Source organism: Bufo bufo, chromosome 1 (assembly GCF_905171765.1).
Source record: "Bufo bufo chromosome 1, aBufBuf1.1, whole genome shotgun sequence".
Taxonomy (NCBI): domain Eukaryota; kingdom Metazoa; phylum Chordata; class Amphibia; order Anura; family Bufonidae; genus Bufo; species Bufo bufo.
Genome location: NC_053389.1, coordinates 388,671,896 through 388,691,357, shown reverse-complemented (window position 1 = coordinate 388,691,357; position 19,462 = coordinate 388,671,896). Strand labels below are relative to the sequence as shown.

General features: G+C 45.7%; 1 long non-coding RNA gene across 1 annotated transcript; it reads left to right on the top strand.

Annotated features, from left to right (window-relative positions):
• The first annotated feature begins 707 nt into the window (after positions 1-707).
• On the top strand, positions 708-18,734 carry LOC120987023. Its single transcript, XR_005775883.1, has 3 exons — positions 708-717; positions 3,784-3,791; positions 18,621-18,734. It is a non-coding gene; the product is annotated as an uncharacterized LOC120987023 (long non-coding RNA).
• Positions 18,735-19,462: the final 728 nt, after the last annotated feature.

Sequence of the window (19,462 nt, the reverse complement as noted above, 5' to 3'; positions counted from 1 at the left end):
TAGTGCCAGTTATAAATGTAAGATAGCTTTCTAGCTGTCTTACATTTAGACAATTTTGTACGCTTAAAACATGCGTAGAAAATAGTGAATAATACCGGCCTGCCGCTGCCCACAACACGCCCACTTATTTAGAGAGGAGCGAAGTCATAGATAGCGGTGCAACCATTATCGTTTGTAAAGAAGTCTGTTTTTGTCTGACAGTCTATTTTACTCACTTTTATTACTAGTACTGCAGTGCTTTATAGACATTATACTGTAATTAGTGTTGAGCAAATTAGGTTCAGATTGCAACTTTATTAACAATATAGCCTCCGTACTACTGTAAAATGTGTTTGCTCCGCGGAGGTCTTTAAGATCTTCCTGCAAATATCACGAGACGTGCTTCGTCTCGCGTCTATGACGTGACACTTTGATTATGTGCATAAATTACAGTGTCAAAATTTGAAGCTGTACTCGGCTTCGTTTATGAGGCACAAAGCCAAGTTCAGCTTCAGATTTTGACACTGTAATTTATGCGCATAACCGAAGTGTCACATCATATACACGAGATGAAGCAAGTCTCACAATATTTGCAGCAAGATCGCAAAGACCTCCACAGAGCCCATACATTTTTATCGTAGTACAGAGGCTATATTGTTAATGACGTATTCAAACTAATCGGGTTCGAATACGACAGTCTGAACTTGATTTGTTCAACGCTAATTATAATCACTCACTGTCCCAAGTGGGGCTCACAACCTAGATTCCTTATCAATATGTCTTTGGAGTGTTGGAATACCCTCAAACATGGATAGAACATACAAACTCTATGCAGTTGTTGTCCTTGGTTGGATTTGAACTGGAGCGCTGCAAGACCCCAGTGATAACCACTGAGCCACCGTGCTGCCCATATAGTCGAATAAAAGATTTCGTCCTTCACCTGGTTTCATTGAACATATATGGCTAGTTTGAACAAACATTCACCAGCTGTTTGTTCAACAACCAACAAACTTCTGTGTTATGGCTACCTTTAATGTGTTAATGAAGTTGTTGCTCTGACGCTGAAACGCTTTGCCAAATAGCTAATAAAATTTAGAAAATATATCTTACCACGTTGCTCTGCCAGCAAGCGCCATTCTCCAGCCTTTTTCTTCTTTACTGCTATGATCTCATGGCAGTGCTTGTCAACAACGAGATCTGGAACTGGACGCAGCTGTTTCCCTATTGTTTCTAATTCTTCCTTCAGTGTCAGCACAACCATCTAGGTTTCATTGTCATTGTCAATGGGGACAAAACTTAACTGAACCAAACGGGATGCTCCAAAATGCATTCCGTTCCGTTTGATTGCACTCCCATCGCAGACAGAATAACGCTGCAAGCAGCGTTTTTCTGTCCGCGATGTGGTGTGGAGCAAGACGGATCCGTCTCTGACACAATAGAAAACGGATCCGTCCCCCATTGACTTTCAATGGTGTTCATGACGGATCCGTCATGGCTATATAAGACATAATATAACCAGATCTGTTCATGACAGAAGCATGCGGTTGTATTATTGTAACGGAAGCGTTTTTGCAGATCCATGATGGATCCGCAAAAAACACTAGTGTGAAAGTAGCCTAACTGAAACCAGACGGATCCGTTATGATTCCCATAGACTTCTATTATGATGGATCAAAACGGAATGCCTCTTAAAGGCTTCCGTTTTGCATTCCGTCATAATACAAGTCTATGGGCAGCATAATGGATCCGTCTTGGTTTCCGTTATGCAGGACTGGACTCTTGCATAATGGAAACCAGAATGGATCCATTATTAAGTCAGAATTCGACACCACAATTACACAGCTCTGTCCATTTCTGCGGTGGACAGATCTGGTTACTGCAGCACTGCTCCCAATGGGAGCAGCACTGCAGTAACCAACTTTGTCCACTACACACAATAGATAGCTGTTAGTGTTGATCGAGCATGCTCTAGTCAGTGTATTTAAAGCGAACCTTTCACCTCATTTTCACTTGTTAAACTAGCCACAGTACCTTATAGATTATATTGAATGTGTTGTTATCCATGTTAGTGCCGCTTTCCTGCGCTTTTTATTCATAAAAAAACCGTCTTATAAAGTTCTGATTTCTGCTCCAACAGTCAGGCAACAAGTCAAGGAGGTAGCCCTTCCCTCTCCTCTGGCCGTACCGCCCCTGCCCTAACCCCTCCTCTATGCTTTGTGATTGACAGCCGGCTCAGTCGCCGGGACGGCGCTTCTGAATCCTGCGCATGCGCCGTCCTCCTCATTCGTCGCGCGATCCCGTCTTTCTGGCAGACAGAAGCGCGACCATGTAACAGGATCGCGCATGCGCCGTACGCGATGCCTGCCTGTCTGCTCTCCCTCCCGTGCGCGCGCTCCACTATCTTCAGGCTCCAAGTGCCCCACGTGATCACTGTAGACTTGCCGCAGATTGCAAGCCAGTGATCATCGTGAGCCCCAGAAAGACGGGATCGCGCGGCGAATGAGGAGGATGGCGCATGCGCAGGATTCAGAAGCGCCGTCCCGGCGACTGAGCCGGCTGTCAATCACAAAGCATAGAGGCGGCGTTAGGGCAGGGGCGGTACGGCCAGAGGAGAGGGAAGGGCTACCCCCTTGACTTGTTGCCTGACTGTTGGAGCAGAAATCAGAACTTTATAAGACGTTTTTTTTATGAATAAAAAGCGCAGGAAAGCGGCACTAACATGGATCACAACACATTCAATATAATCTATAAGGTACTGTGGCTAGTTTCACAAGTGAAAATGAGGTGAAAGGTTCGCTTTAAATGTAATTTTGCATCTATTTCTTAAAAGGTTCTGCCAGGATTTGAACTCCCAACCCCTTGTACATTAATGTTAACCACTAGACTATAGAGCTACATGTTAACCTGCACAGAAATATAAAATAAGTCTTCTGCTGAATAGGAATACTCACTACATCAGAAACTACTGTAAGGTTTTTCTGACAGTTTAGCGTTCAGCTTTATAGCTGAGTGGATAAGGTCCTTTCCTCTAATGTACAAGGTTGGGAGTTCAAATCATGGCAGAAACATTTCAGACATAGAGATTAAATTTATATATTTTATATTTTTTTTAGTAATTGTAAAAAATGTATGGCACAAAATAAATGTGTAATTACTAAATCATACTTCTGATATATATGAATGCATAATATGTCGGAATCTACTACTAATGTTTTTAGCCATAATATATTTACATATATTATAATATATTATATATTCTAAATATATAATAATATATGTAAATATATTATGGCTAAAAACTTCTATATAAATGTTTCTGCTGGGATTTGAACTCCCAACCTTGTACATCAGAGACAAGGGTGTTAACCACTACACTATAGAGCTACATGTTAATCTGCATAGATATAAAATATAAAATAAGTCTTCTGCTGAATAGGAATACTCACTACATTAGAAACTACTATGAGTTTTTTCTGACACAGTTTAGCACTCAGCTTTATAGCTGAGTGGATATGGTCCTTGCCTCTAATGTACAGCATTGGGAGTTCAAATCCCAGCCATCATGAAGTGTTCTACATGAGCACTTTGGTGCTTGTAGTTCTAGTAAAGATCTCTGGCCCTGGAGCCTCTGCAGAGCAATTGATTGGCAGGGGTGTGGGGTGTCAGACTCCCACAGATCAGATATTGATGGCCTATCCTCAGGAATAGGCCAATAATATTAAAATGCCAGAGAACCCCTCTAATGAATTTGGCTTAGACTCTTTTCACAGATGTGTCATGGTTTCTATTTATAACAACGCAGAGCCAGATCAGTTGCATCACTGACGCTATATAAACATCAAATCTAACAGAATCTGCAAAGAGACTCGAAAATGCATGTGAACACTGTCTTAGCTAATTCTGCATATTTATTTACAACTATTATATTTCAATTCTTCAAACCAGTTTTTCCCCACAGATAATGTAATGATATTCTAAAACTTTAAATAAACCGGTTACTTGGTGACTCGAGGTTTGATATAAAATGCATTTGTTAAACATTGTCATTTATGTGTGGGTAGTACTGACATATTCCACAGTGCCGTACTGTAGATGTAGTCACATCAGTCATTGTCCCCAGTGGGGCTCATAATATAGTTTGCCTATCTCAAGCAGACACACGCTCTAAGGCTAATGTTATACCACCCACAACATTATTGTACCTGTTTAGATGCTAATAAGTACACTTAAGGAAAGGGAGAGATAATGAGATGTAATATTCATATTTGTGTTACTAATTTGATAAAATCCTGTATTGCCCATGACAAGCAAGACTGGATTAAGGGGATTTAACATTGCAATGAACTACTGTACAATCTGGTGCTGCCCTAAAAAATGCTTATACTAGAAAGAACACTGAATATTGAAATGTTGAGTTGAGAGCACGTCAGACCATATGTCAATATAAAAACATCCCTATGGTGGACTATAAATGTGTGAGTGGCAGGGGTCCCAGGAGTGTGCTTAACGATGCACCATGGGGCCGTGGCTCCTGCCCTATTCTCAAGGCACAAAGGGGCACATTTATTAAAACCAGCGTTTTAGACGCCCCATTGCTGGCGGTGGATCGCCGAAGTTATAAAGAGGCCTGGATCTCTTCATAACTTCCGCGATCCACTGCCACTTCTAAATGTAAGACAGTCATAGAAAATGGTAAATGAGATTGGCCTGCTGGCCCGTCCCCACCTACGCCACTTTTTTCTTAGATCTGGCGTGAGCGAGGAGAAGTCGCAGATTGCAATCTGAGCCTAAAATACACCTAATTTAGGCATATTTCAGCTTGATAAATGACCCCAAAGACCTTCCCATGCATGTGGCTGTGCCTGGTACTGCAACTTAGGTAAACGAGGGGCAAATATGATGCCACACTGCCATTGGGTGTGAGGGCAGCAATAATGCTTCCAACATCACAAGTAACTGCAACTAATGCAAGTGAATGGGGTGTGGGGCTGCTGGATTTCTTGTGACTGTCATGTCATAGGCCATGTCAACTTGTAGATCCAAATGCAAGCCACATTAGTTGAAATTACTTGCAATGAAGTAGCGGATTTTGAACAGCTGGCGAGGGGGTATATGTGGAAGCGGGTAATGGAGTGAGTGTGATCAGTAGGAGGAACAGGATGTCACCAAGACGCAACCTAAATGTGAGTAAGGACTTTATGGTCCAAATTGGCAAGTTATAAGCATGGCATCAGCTAAGCGCTACATCATATCTTTTACAGCCTCTTGGATAATGTGTTGGCCTCTATCTGATTGGGCCCTTTAGCCATTTGACTGCCTAGGACATTGAGTAAGTAATGATACCTAAGGGGCAGAATGATATATTTTTCACTAAGTTCCCACCCTGATATCTTTTCTACCTTCCATTCACAGGTGGGGTATATCTAATGGTCCCCTGGGTCCTATACACGTCCCTGCTTGCGTCTTTGGTCCTGTGTCCTCTACTGTATCATGAGTATATCTTTTTGATTTATCTATAATTTATTTATCCTAACATGACGGTTCACCCATGACTGTTAATACCCCCTGATGAACCTAGTAATAGGGGAAACGCGTAGGGGTTTTGTGACAACCAACCTGGGAGCGCACCGCTACTGATGCCCCTGTGTTTGGTTCTTTTCTAATTAATGCTATAGGTGATACTCACATCTCTACACCTATTTACATTATTATCTTTTGTCTATCCATCTATATGGGCTGTTGTCTTTGCGGGTATTGACTTACCTGTGACACAGATAATATCCGTCGGTTCACGGGGTACCGTGGCACTGTGCTTCTTTTGAGAGGAGGGTAAACGTAGGGCAGTCAGTCCAGGCACGAGGACAGGGAGTCTCCACCACCAGGGGACGTCCCTGGGCTGAGGAATTACTCAGGGTGAGTATAGGGACAGGTTAGACATAGCTTCTTTTGAGAGGAGGGTAAACGTAGGGCAGTCAGTCCAGGCACGAGGACAGGGAGTCTTTACCACCAGGGGACGTCCCTGGGCTGAGGAATTACGCAGGGTGAGTATAGGGACAGGTTAGACATATCCCAATACTCCCGATTGCTGCCCTGTGTTTACTAACCTCTGAAACCGTATCAACGGTTGGTTACCCTGTGTAAACATATCTTATCTCTTTTTTCATTGTTTGTTTGTTTCACAATTTTTTTCACTGGTGAACCACCACTGTGGCATTATTTTATATAGTATCAGTAAGTAAAAGTTACGTTTTAAAGGGTCAATTCTGCTGGACACTTCTTTACTTGCAATGAAGGCAGTGCAATACTGCAGACTTTGGCAGTGTGATGTGTATTGCAGCTAAAGTCACCCTTTAGCCCCAGTCCAAGTATGATCCGTCCAGGTCAGGCCTGGGGGAAGGCCTGGCATGACCAGGTTTGGAGGGAGTGGTAGGTAAAGGAAGGTCAGGGAAGGGTTAACGTATGGAAAGAGGGGGGGCGGAGATGCAGGGGAGGGGGGTAGGTTTTTTATAAAGGGGGAGCAAGAGCGGGAAAAGGGTCAATTCAAGGGGACAGCCGTAGTGTAGCAGTCCAGCAAAAGTGTGACCGTTTACCTGTGGCAAGTGATGTCTGCCCGATGTCGGATGTGGAGACGCTGTTGGAGCAGCTGCGGGCTGCAGCAGCGAGCAGAGGGGCGGAATGGCTGCAGGAATCCACCCATGGATTGCTGCCGGGGTCGGTGGATGCAGGTGCCATAGTGTCCCCCAGTTGCTGGCCGCAGAGGACTAGGCATCTAGCACGCTTCAGTCCCGACGCCGGATCAGGATCCCCTCCAGGGACCCTCCGGCATGCGCCACGGGCAAGAGCGCAGGTAGCCGGCGGTCGCGTGCTGGGAGGAATCCAAATGTCAGGCGGGACCTAGGGAGGGGGAGGCCGGACGCCTCCTCCTCAGCAGCAAGCGGCAGGGAAGCTGGAGCAGGATCGGCAGCTGCCCCAGGCAGGGGTGAGTGTGCCCGGCGTAGGAGAGCGATGCAGTAGCATCCAGGTGAATGGGTCAAGATAGCGGCCCTGTGCTGGAGAATAGAGTCAGGCAGCAGGAGGCTGACCTGGAATCGGCGTCGGCCACTGCCCCTAGTGGCGAAGCTGCAGTACTGCAGGCTTGGAGGACTGCGATGTCAGGAGAGAGTTCGGTGGGTGCGTCGGGGACGTCCAGAGGAGTAGTCTACACCAGTCAAGCTCCACTACATCACTTTGCGGCTGGTAAAATCACAGCATCCATACAGCTAGGTGAGACACGGGGATTTCCCTTTAATGGTTTCTTGTTTTGGGGGGGGCTCCTGTGGTTGGGGGGGGCCCAGGGGCGTCCGTCACGGGCTGTCTGGGGGAGTTGTTATTGGGTTTGCGGGATCTGGTTAAGGGGCTAGTGGGAACTGGGCCAGCGTCCGGGTCGCCGGAGTGGGGGTTGCCGGGGCTTGCACCAGCGGTTACTAGTGGGGTTGGGGTCACAGGGGCGGAGGCGGTCGGGAGCGCGCCCGGTGGGTCGTCTGTTCAGCTGAGAAGGAGGGGGCTAAGGAAAAAGGGGAACCTAGTCTGGACGACGCTGCAAGGGGCAAGGTTTACGTGTGCTTTGAGGGGCCTCTGGGGGCCCATTTGAAGCCTGAGGTTAAGGAAAGGATCTGGAAGGGGGAGTACGTTGATATATTATCGTTACTCCCGCTGGAAAGATTTAATTTGGATAGGGACCGGAGGGAGGATAAAAAGATGAATGATGAGGATAAGCGGTGGCATCGGCTGATTTCGCGTACTTTTTCAAATTGGCTGCAGGCATTTGTCATTGGGGAGAAGGCGCCAGAGAATTGTTCTGTGCTTTTTTGTTACTGGGATGTGATTAGGGATGCGTACCGGGTGTACGGGGGTCAGGGTTGGCTGAGATATGATGTGCAGTTTCGGCAACGGAGGGCGGTTCGTACGAGCATCCGTTGGGACCACAAAGACATTGGCTTGTGGATGCGGGTGATGACTCCGGTTAGGGCAGGGCAGTCCTTTCAGGGAGGAGCCGGGGGTTCCGGACAATCGGAGCGCTCGGCGGCCTCTCAAAAGGGTTTATGTTTCCAGTTCAGCGAAGGGGGATGCAGAAATAGGGATAAGTGCAAGTTTAAGCATGAATGTTCCTCATGTGGCGGGAATCACGGAGCACAGAGGTGCTTCAGAGGACGCAAGGGGAAGAGTTGGGGGGATGCAGATGGAAAAAGGGTGGACGCCAATTCGGGTGGCCACGATGGTGCCTTTTCCTAAGTAGATACACGAACACGGGGGCGGCAGAGTTCCTTTTGAAGGGTTTTAGGGAGGGTTTTTCGTATCCCGTTCGTGGAGGGGGAGGTTTGGAAAGGGGGGAGTGTCCTGTTCTCACAACATGTACCCCCGGGGTCTGTATGCAGTTCAACAGGCAGATATCACCATTCTACTAGTTAATAAGATGAGACTTGTTTCTGTAGTCTGTGGTTTTTATTAACCGGCAGTAGATAAGGTAAACTATGAGAAAATGAACATACAAGAACTGAGTATACAGTACAGTGTACACAAAACTAATACAAAAACAGGAATTAATCCCTTACCGACGATGCTTAGTAGGAGACACACAATGTGCAGCTGCTCCTTCCATGAGGTGAGGAGAAAAGGAAGCAGGAGCCTGTCTCTTTCCCAGAAAGCACTGTGAGCAGGAAGTCAGGTGACCTAATGAATATGCAAAACTTAACAAGGCAAAAGATGCACTTACAGATAAAGGTCACTAGATGGTGCTGAAAGCACACAAATAAACAGTATGCAATAGTGAAGACAGCACACTCCCCGCTTGACATCAGCCGATGTCACTACTAGAGTCCTCAACAGATAACAGTAGGATTAGTTCGGAAGTAGGTCTGATAAACAGTTTGGTCTCATTTTGTTTGAAGATCTTGACCTCAACTTTACGGACATGTCCGTCTTCACTTGGAAACACTTTAGTAATGAGGCCCAAAGGCCAATGATTTCTTTGGGCCTGAGAGTCTTTAACAAGAACAATGTCATCAGGTTTTAGGTTGGGCTTAACTGTGTGCCATTTGGTTCTTGTCTGTAAGGTGGGAAGATATTGCTTCTTCCACCTATTCCAGAAAGTATCGGCAAGGCCTTGCACTTGTCTCCATTGGCGTTTGTAGAGATCTTTGGTGCTAAACTCTCCAGAAGGAGCACTCACTATACCAGTCTTTTGGGTAAGTAGAGAGGCAGGTGTAAGCAGTATTGGATCTCCTGGGTCATTTGATATCGGAGCCAAGGGTCTGGCATTGATAATGGCAGAGACTTCGGCCATAAAGGTTGTAAGGCATTCATGAGAGAGTCTAGCATTGCCCACTTGTAGGAAGATAGAGTTCAAGATTCTGCGGGCTATGCCAATCATTCTTTCCCAGGCTCCTCCCATGTGAGAAGAATGAGGGAAATTGAAAATCCAAGTGCACCCTTGCTCACCAAGGAATCTTTTTACACTGTTATTATCCAAGTTGGAGAGAATCTTTAGCTCATTAGCAGCTCCAACAAAGTTTGTGCCTCTGTCAGAGCGGATTTGTTTTACAGGACCTCTGATTGCTATAAAGCGCCTGAGGGCATTTATGAAGCTAGAAGTGTCCATAGACTCAATAACTTCAATGTGGACGGCTCGAATTGACATACAACTGAAAATGACTGCCCATCTCTTGGAGCTAGCGTGGCTACCTCTTGTTTGGCGTGTGATAACGGACCAGGGACCAAACACGTCAAGGCCCACATTAGTAAATGGAGGGTCCATGTTAACCCTGTCGGATGGGAGATTGGCCATTTTTTGAGTATGTAAACCCCCGCGTAGCTTGCGGCAAGTGATACATTTGTATATACATTTGTTAATACACCTTTTTGCACCAAAGACCCACAGCCCAGCAGCTCGTAATGCTCCTTCGGTGAATAGTCGACCTTGGTGTTTTATCTTACTGTGGTAGTGCTCTACAAGCAAGGAAGCTAAATGATGATGACCAGGTATTATGATAGGATGTTTCTCATTAAACCCTAATTTGGCCTCTTTAAGCCGCCCTCCCACTCTTATTTGACCATTCTCATCAAGGACTGGATCGAGCTTCACTAACACACTGTCTTTTGACACAGGTTTTTTGTTGTTGATGCAGTAGAGTTCTTTGGCGAATGTCTCTTGTTGCATGGAACAAATAATTAGATTTTTCGATTGTTCTAGCTCACTTACTGAGTATCCATTCTTACAATGATGCCAACCTTTGCAGTTACATTCCATAACAAATGGGGCATGCTTGAAGGAACGGGCTACGTGTGCTAAGCAGGTGATAGCTCGCACGAGTGACTTCCAGGTGGAAAATCTGATGAAACGGTGGCTACCGAGCTGATTGTACGAATTTACAGTAAGTAGCACAGATACCTGGGGGCGGATTTCTTTGTCAGAATCTGCATCTAACAACTCATATGAGTCACAGGCAGAAGAATGTTCTGAGTTGTATAGAAAAGCAGAACCCCTGAACCAAACTGTGTCCTTAAGGTGACTGGCAGCAACTGACCTGGTTGCTAAGTTTGCTGGGTTATGGTCAGTAGGTACAAAGTGCCATTGCTTTGGGAAAGTAGACCTCCTGATTCTTAACACTCGGTTGTTAACGTAAACGTAAAAACGCCTAGTTTGGTTGTAAATGTAGGACCACTTTACTGTCTGTATAAAACTCTGTGTCTCGAATCTCTAGGTTTATCTCTGTTGTAATTAATTCAGCTAGTTCAACGGCTAGTACAGCGGCACAAAGTTCTAGCCTGGGTATTGTATGTTCGAGAAGTGGTGCGAGTTTTGCTTTGCCCATGACAAACCCTGTGTGGCACTGACCTTTGCTGTCTATAGTTTTAAGATAAGCTACAGCGGCAATTGCTTTGACGGACGCGTCAGAGAATACATAAAGTCTTTGTGTTTTTACTTCTGTGGATGGCACAGGAGCGTAAGAACGTGGAACATGCAGGTTAGATAAAGTCTTTAGGGAGTTTCTCCACTCTATCCGTATGTTTCTTTTTTCAGGGGAAAGTGGGTGATCCCAATCCAATGTCTCCTGAGTTAAGTCTCTAAGTAGTGATTTGCCCTGGATTGTAACAGGGGCCGTGAATCCCAAGGGATCATAAAGACTGTTTATGGCAGACAGGACACCTCTACGGGTAAAGGGCTTCTCTTCCTGGCTGACTTGGAAGGTGAACGTGTCTGATTTTAGATCCCAGAGGAGACCAAGGCTACGTTGTATAGGAAGGGAGTCAGTCCCTAAGTCTAAGCTCTGTAGGTCGTTTGAGTGGTCTTGAGAGGGAAATGCTTCTATCAGCTGCTTACTATTGGAGGCTATTTTGTGGAGTCTCAGGTTTGAGCATGCAAGCATTTCTTGAGCTCTCTTATGGAGACTTACTGCGCCCTCAACAGTGGGTAGTGATTTTAGACAGTCATCTACATAAAAGTCTCTTTCTACGAATTGTCTGACGTCTGACCCATATTCTATTTTGCCTTCCTGAGCAGAGTGTCTGAGACCATAAGTTGCAACTGCAGGAGAGGGGCTGTTACCAAAGATATGTACCCGCATGCGGTACTCCGCGATATCTTTTGTGGGGTCATTATCAATAAACCAAAGAAATCTTAAGAAGTTTCTATGTTCCTCTTTAACGAGAAAGCAATGAAACATCTGCTGAATGTCCGCCATGAAGGCAACAGAGTCTTTACGAAAACGAAGCAGTACTCCTAGGAGCTTGTTGTTAAGATCTGGACCTGAGAGCAGGACGTCGTTTAGGGACACGCCTTCATATTTAGCACTAGAGTCAAACACTACTCTAATTTGACCTGGTTTCTTTGGGTGGTAAACCCCGAATATGGGTAAATACCAACATTCTTCTGAGTTTTTAAGGGTGGGAGCTACCTCAGCATGACCATTCTCAAATATTTTCCTCATGAAAGTAAAGAAGTGATCTTTCATTTCTGGCTTCTTGTGGAAGCTACGTCTTAGAGAGACAAAACGTCTGTAGACTTGCTCTCTGTTGTTAGGCAAACGTTGTCTTTGAGGCCTGAAGGGAAGGGGTGCGACCCAACTATTTGTTTCATCCTTAGTGATTTCCTTTTGCATGGTTTCTAAAAACAATCTGTCTTCGTGGGACATTGCTACCTGATTGTCCTCCTTGGTCCTTTGGAACACTGAGCAACCTAAGTGGTCTTCGTCACTGTCACAAGCTATGTCGTGGTCTACAGAGTCTATGAAAGAACAAGGTAGTTGAGTACTATGTGGCAGTTCCTTTATGAGGAAGTTGTTTTTACATGGTTGGAAAATAGAGGGACGTCCATTATCTAATGTGCTTGTGAGCATGCTATTAATGGAGGTTGGTTTGTGTATGCTTCCTAAGCAGACATCTCCTACTATGACCCATCCTAGGTCATGACTTCGGGCATAAGGAGCATGATGTGGGCCATTAATCTGTTCTCTAGTTTTATGAACTTGTAAGATATCTCTCCCTAGGAGTAGGATTATCTGAGCGTTAGGATCGAGTTTTGGTAAGAGATGGGCTATACGCTGTAAATGGAGGTGATGTATGGCTACCTCTGGTGTAGGGATCTCGTGTTTATTATCAGGGATTTGGTTACATTCAGTAATAGTTGGTAAGGAAAGACACGTTTTACCATCTATGGATTCAATTAGGTAGCCACTAGCTCTCCTCCCCGCTGTTTCTACAGTACCCGCACAAGTCTTTAGAGAATAAGGAGTGTTAGGCCCTTTGATGTTGAAAATATCAAAGAAAGTAGATTTGGCTAGGGACGCATTACTTTGGTCATCTAGGATAGCGTAAACATTGATGGCTTTGTCTCTGCAGCCCTTTGGGTATACTTTTGTTAGGCAGATTTTTGAGCAGGACCTGCCGCCTATGAGTCCTTTACAGACTTTAGTGCATTGTGAAGTAACTGCTGGTGGGTTAGCTTCAGAGTTACTTTCCTCCCCGCCATGCTCTCTGGCACTGTTACTCTGTGATGAGGTCCATGGGAAAGGCCCAGGATGTAAGGCCGTGTTGTGATCTGAGTTGTTGCATTCAGTGCATTTTACACTAACCTGACAGTCTTTGGCAATATGTGATGTTGATGAGCAGCACTTGTAGCAAATGCGGTTCTCCTTGAGGAAGGCTTTGCGATCTCCTATGGACATTTCTCTAAAGGCTCTGCACTTCAGAAGAGGGTGTGGCTTCTTGTGTAGAGGGCACTGCTTACCAGGATCTTTGACTGTTTCGTGGCTGGCGGAGCTGTAATGCCTGTAAGAATCTGCAGGTGAAATGTTAGTTTTGTGCACTGCCACTGATCCTTTGTGTGGTCTGTGGTCATAGGGAGTGGCACAAGACTGTGATAGATCAAAGCTCGGGTCATTACGAATATTGGCCTCTAGCCTTACAAAGTCAACAAACACACTGAAGGGAGGGAATGGCACATTGTGGATATGTTTGTACCTTGACCCGTGGGAGACCCATTTCTCCTGCAGGTTGTGGGGAAGCTTTAATACAATCGGTTTGACACCTCTGGCAGTGTCGAGGAAAGCAAGCCCCGGTAAATCCCCTTCGGCTTTGGCAACCTGTAATTCCATCAGTAGGTCACTTAAATCCCTAAGTTTCTGGAACCCTTTGCTAGATATTCTAGGGAATTCGTCAATTCTTTTAAACAACGCATCCTCTATGACCTCTGCAGAACCATAACATTCCTCAAGTCTATCCCAGATCATTTTTAGGCCAATCTCTGGGTAGTTTATATTAATATCCCTGATTCTCTTGGCATGTTCTACAGAGTCTTTTCCAAGCCGATCTACAAGGAAGTCTATCTCCTCACTGTGTGACAGACCCAAGTCTTTTGTAATGTTATAAAAGGAGGCCCGCCATGCTCTATAGTTTTCAGGGCGATCACTGAACTTCACCAGTCCCTTTGTAACTAGCTCACGTTTAGTAAAGAACCTGGCAAAGTCTATTGTGCTCTGGTTACTACTAAGGTTGGTTGGAGGTGGAAAGTCACAGTGCGAATGTGGTGGGCGATCATACCTGTATGGAGTCTCTGACTTAGGCCAGCCCATATCATACCGTCTTGTGGGATAAGGTGGCTCTGCAGGCTGGACTGGAAGCTGGCTTCCTTGGTGTGCAGGGAAGTTAGCTGGAGTTTTGTCACGTGGCTCTGGGCTCTCTTGTTTGTAGGACTGGGTTCCGAGCGTGACTCTTTCTTTTGGACGGTATGATTCTTCTGTGGCATAGGTGACGTCTTCCGTTCCTGGGAATGGATCAGCATTGCTGTTTGGTCTAGAGTGTTGACGGACGTACTCTGAAGTGCTTTGTACAGGATCTTGCTGGCCGAGTACTGGGCTAAGCACACTGCGGTGACTTCCGGTTTTCGGGTATTCCATTGCTTCCAAGAACTCTGCTTCAGCTATGGCGGCTGCCGTTTCTTTCTCTACGGCGAGTTTCTCTAGCTTTGCATCTAAGAGGACCTTTTGCATGTCTATTGAAGCCTGTTGCTTTGCTTTCTCAGCCTCTAGCTTTGCTTTCTCAGCCTCTAGCTGTGCCTTTTCTTCTTTCATCTTCATTTCCAGCTGTGCCTTTTCTTCTTTCATCTTCATTTCTTGTTCGGCAAAGGCTGCTTTGACCTTCGCGGCTTCTGCCTTTGCGCGGGCAATGGCAGCCGCATTGCTAACGGAATACGACTTAGTGGAACCATCCTTCCTTGATCTTGTCTTGTAGCTTGATACTGTGCTACGCGACATGGTGTTGGTGAAGACACTTAACTGCGTGGAGACTACTGTGCTGTGGAATTCCGGTCACTGCGCTTAGAGAGCGGTCACAGTATGCAATCAAATGTGTCTACATTGCTTGAAGCGGCTATCCCCTTGCAGCACTGGACTGTATTAAAGTCGATGTGGTGTCCGTTTTCAGATATTGCGTGGACCGTAACAGACTTCTGTGTAGTCAGGTGCGTCTCTCTCGCTAGAAGTCGTCGTTTACTGTCCTGTTCTCACAACATGTACCCCCGGGGTCTGTATGCAGTTCAACAAGCAGATATCACCATTCTACTAGTTAATAAGATGAGACTTGTTTCTGTAGTCTGTGGTTTTTATTAACCGGCAGTAGATAAGGTAAACTATGAGAAAATGAACATACAAGAACTGAGTATACAGTACAGTGTACACAAAACTAATACAAAAACAGGAATTAATCCCTTACCAACGATGCTTAGTAGGAGACACACAATGTGCAGCTGCTCCTTCCATGAGGTGAGGAGAAAAGGAAGCAGGAGCCTGTCTCTTTCCCAGAAAGCACTGTGAGCAGGAAGTCAGGTGACCTAATGAATATGCATAACTTAACAAGGCAAAAGATGCACTTACAGATAAAGGTCACTAGATGGTGCTGAAAGCACACAAATAAACAGTATGCAATAGTGAAGACAGCACAGGGAGGAATTTGAGGTCGGCGGCGGAGTTCCCGGGGGTGGTGTCCAAGAAGTTGCGGTAGGAAGTTTAGTTGGGGCGCATGGCAGGTCCCTTAGGGGAGTTGTTGATGCCTGAATTGAGGGTGTCGCCGCTGGGGGTGGTATCCAAGAGGGGGCCTAACAAATTTCGTCTTATACATCACCTCTCTTTTCCAAAAGGGGGTTCGGTTAATGACGGGATTGCGCCGAAGTTGTGTTCGGTGGTTTATACATTGTTCGATGAAGCGATTCGTTGGGTTAGGGAATATGGGCAGGGGGCTGTGTTAGCCAAGGTAGACATTGAGGTGGCATTTTGTCTTTTGCCAGTGCACCCTGAGTGTCAACATTTGCTGGGCTGTTTTTGGGAGGGTGGGTTTTGTGTTGATAGGTGTCTACCCATGGGTTGTTCGGTTTCGTGTGCTTACTTTGAGTCGTTTAGTACATTTTTGTAATGGGTGGCTCGGGAATGGTCGGGCTGGGGGTCCATCATCCATTATTTGGATGATTTTTTGTTCATCGGGCCGCCGAATGCGAGCGGTTGTTCGGTTATGTTACACTCCTTTGAGGCAATGGCGCATCGTTTTGGGGTCCCCTTGGCGTCGGAAAAAACTGAGCGTTGCATGTGGGGGGGAATGATTTGGTGGTGCGCCCCTGCAGGGAGCTCACGAAGGATATAAAGTTTGACCTGCTCCGGTTGTGGACGCAGTTTCCAACAATAGTGACGGTTTTGTCCGACATTGTGCCGAGGAATCATTGGAGGGAGGCCAGATCGGTGGAAAGACTGAACAAGGCACAGATAAAGTTCAATAGAGCGGTGGGTCGCTTCGTGGCGAGGAATGGCGGGGTTGTGGTGAGGCACAGGGAGCTTGAGACAGGGGAGGGGGAGTTTTGGAGGAGTGATGGGGTGCATTTGAATGCCATGGGCATCAATTTGTGGTTCTCATGGTTTCAGGACGGGATTGCTGGTGTGGTGGGACGCAAGGGGGTGAGGTGTTTCCCCCCCTTGAGTCGTGGGCGGTGGGAGGTCCTTGGAGTTGGTGGTTATGGTGGCTCTGGCTTGGTGGGGAGGGACCCAATACTCCCCAGGTATTGGATGATGGAGTGGCGTATGGCGGGTATCTGCCCCGTGTTGCCCATGGTTGACGGGTTCTGCCTCTGAGCAGGCGTTTAACGGCTAGAGGTAATCTGAAGGAGGGGCGAGGGCAGTTACCCAACTGGTTTCTGTGGCTCCAAGGACCCTCCCCGTGATTTCAGTGTAAGGTTATGGGGCGGGCCTTCAGGTGGGAAGGCCTTGGAGACGTTGTTAGTTAATATTTATGTTATTTATGTTTATAATAAAATGGCTGCTGTGGCTAATAAAATCCACTTATTTTGTTGTGTCTCATTGGGGAATGGGGTATGGTTAAGGAAAGCGAATCGACAATACCCTGGTCATGTATGTTTGACTACAGATTCATTTCCACTGTTTTATGGCTTTCATTGCCACACTTAAATCCTTATCAATTCCGTTAACATTCTGCATCCACTGCAAGTGGCTTGGGTATTTTATACCCCACTTACAATCCACTTAGATTTTTATCTGCACCAAAAAGAAAAATTTGCACGGTGAATGAACATGCTAAATCTTCTCAAGGATATCAGATTGAAAAGACATATTAACTCCACAAAATGATAATGGGGCTAACCTTGTGCAGATATGTGGCATACCCTTGACATATTTGTAGTGTCAAGAGGAGCTGTTGCAGTGTTGGAACATAGAGACTTGCTGTCATCATTCCAATCCAGTAGAGGGAGCCAGTTCCCAGTTACAGATAACAGAGGAAGACAAAGCCTGCGAAGAATAGTTCAGCCAGTTCCTGTAGAAGGAGAGGGGTGCAGTGCAGGAGATCTAAAGCAGGGTCCGTTACCAGAGCTCAAGGATGGTGTGATGTGGCCACACAAGTGAAGCAGTGCAGCCCAGAGAGGTACAGAGCGGCACAGAAGGAAGAGTGCAACATGGACCAGTGCAAGGGAGCAGAGTGTGGAGCACATGTGTCAGACAAGCAAGGCCTCGGAAGTGCACGGCCAGATTCTCCACTGCAGCAAAGAGAAAGGTCCAGCCTTGGAGAGATAGAGATCAATCACCAAGAGGGTACATCACGCGCTAACAGGAACAGTAAGTGCGGCCCGTGAGAGACCTCCCTGTTAGCAACTCAGTTTTCTTGAATATAAATTTACCAAGTTTCACAAGTACAAGAGTTTGTTGCTGTACTGCATAATCATCATCAGTAAAGCCGTTCCAGTTTTCCTCAGTTGTCAGAGTGAGTTTGTCGCCATCCACCTGTGTACCTTACGCATCCTCGGCAGAAATGAAAAAAATTTACCTTGCCCTCCTAAAACTCTTCTAATCCAGCCCTTCCCCACTTTATCCTCTCTTCAAGGCTGCAGCCATGATGTATTCTATTGTTTGCAACAGTGACGTTCTGTATGCCACTCCAACCAATCAGTGGCCATATGCCATACGCTGCTTAGGCCAGTGATTGGCTACAGCAGTATATGAAATAGCACTACTGCAGCCAAAACAATATGTCACAGCTGCAGCCCAGCAGAGAGGACAGAGCAGCACTTAATCTGGGTGGGCGCTGGAAGGTAAAAAGTTTTTTCATTATTTTAACAGGCTCCCTGCAGTTTTTAACCAAAAGGAAAGAATGTTCTAATGTTCTAACAAAATAAAATGCAGTTAACAAAATTATTCCAACATAAAGTATAATATAAGGTAAGCAGCACTCCAAAGCCACCTGTTGGGTAAAAATTCGCTGGACAGCCGTGGATTTGGATCCAGGCTTGAGGGTCCCATATAGTGTCAAATCAAAAGAAGTATCCACAGCACTCTTCTGTTCAAAAAATCTTGTTGTTTTATTCAGTAGACAGCAAAGATTGCGACGTTTCAACTTGAAGTCTTTATCAAGGCTGATGATGAGCAAAACGTCTTCAAGAAAAAATACAGTTGCCTTGATTTATTACTTTTAATGTCCCTCCATAAAGCCCCATGTAGAGCTCCAGCAATTATAATGCCACCTATAGTGCCCCAGTAACTATAATGCCTCCTATAGTGCCTCGAGTGGTTATACTGCCTATTATAATGCCCCTAATAAATACAAAGCCCACCTAGTACCCCCAATTAGGAATTGTTGTGGAATACCATTCAGAAAATGCATTCTTCAGGAAGAATAAGGTTTATTGCGGCTAGCCTGGAGCATTAACAGCTTCAATCGCACAAAGGAAAATGCTCAAAGGGGGAGAGGCCCACACTCATCTTATACACATAACCATCTTAAACTTTACCTACTTGCCTTATCCTCATTGGATAAGTTAAACTCTCTATGGATAATGCGTGCTTGCTTCATGTTTTTCTTGGCCAACATCTGTTATTCATTACCAAGGCTTGCTTCATCCTGTCTAGTCTATAGCCCCTCACCCAAGTGAGTGCCCCCACCTTATGAATGTGTACACACACATAAGATTTGGGAATGTATTGTCTGGTATTATCAGGCAGCATTATACTATATATTTTTCATTTTCTCCTTCATTCCTCCCTGTTGTTGGTTTTCCCAACGCACACACACACACACACACACAGATACTGACATTTATACTACACACACACACACACACACACACACACACAATGTCTCTGGCTTTCTGCAATTCAATATATGATGGTCTCCTCATCCAATGAACAAAGTTCATACTCCGGATCCTTGACTTCCTCTGTAGCAACAGGTGCGTAGGCGAGCATCATGGTGGCTTTCAAGAACAGTCTTTTACAACATAAATATAACAGGCATACAAGACATAACAGTACTGGAGTACATGCAAGCATGACAGTCTTCAGTAATGGCAAGAGCCAAGATGGAAGATTCAAAGACCACCCTAAAAACCAGTCACCTGTAACTCCAGCTTCATCAATCATCTGCTCATTCAAGGAATGGAGGTGCTCGATGGCCCTAACAA